Raw genomic sequence first — 591 nt, 5'->3', positions numbered from 1 at the left:
AGAGAGAGAGAGAGAGAGAGAGAGTTAAACTGACTTGAATTAAATCGAGTTCATTTGAATTAAGTCAAATGGAGTCAGATTTAATCAAATCAAGTTAAATTGTATTGAAGCAGGTTCAAAGTATGAAGAAGTATTTCTGCATCTTCAGAGCCTGCAAGTGGCCTACGGCTACAAGTGCCACTGCTGGGGCACTTCCTTCAGCTCAGAAGCAGGCTCACTAAAGCCACTCCCTGAAAGGCAGGCACATAGCTTAACCCCCAATTACATACAGGTGCAAAAGTGTAATTGTGGATCGAGTCAGTTATAACAGTGACTCAGATCATTAATCCACCAACCACCTGAGTCCGTGTCAGCAATTATGTAAATGTCCTTGCAATTAAAATTTGCATTTACCTTTGATTGAAAGTGTTTTAATATCAGCTTTTTAAAAAGAAAACTACATATATACCCTCATATCTACTCAAAGTATGTTTAGTTAGTGGACCATTCAAACATAACGAAGCTGCCACAGGCAAGGTGAAGGTACGTGTGACCGTGTGTGTATGTGGGTGTATATGGGTGTGTACGTGTATTTCTGTGTGTGTGTGTGTG

General features: G+C 40.1%; 1 protein-coding gene across 2 annotated transcripts in view; it reads right to left on the bottom strand.

Moving 5' to 3' along the window:
• Positions 1-591, bottom strand: part of Abcc12 (ATP binding cassette subfamily C member 12) — a 56,850-nt gene that overhangs the window by 47,317 nt on the left and 8,942 nt on the right. The window lies entirely within an intron of this gene.

The sequence above is a fragment of the Octodon degus genome, unplaced genomic scaffold (genome assembly GCF_000260255.1).
Source record: "Octodon degus isolate 3935 unplaced genomic scaffold, OctDeg1.0 scaffold00028, whole genome shotgun sequence".
Taxonomy (NCBI): domain Eukaryota; kingdom Metazoa; phylum Chordata; class Mammalia; order Rodentia; family Octodontidae; genus Octodon; species Octodon degus.
This window is presented reverse-complemented; position numbering and strand designations above follow the sequence as displayed.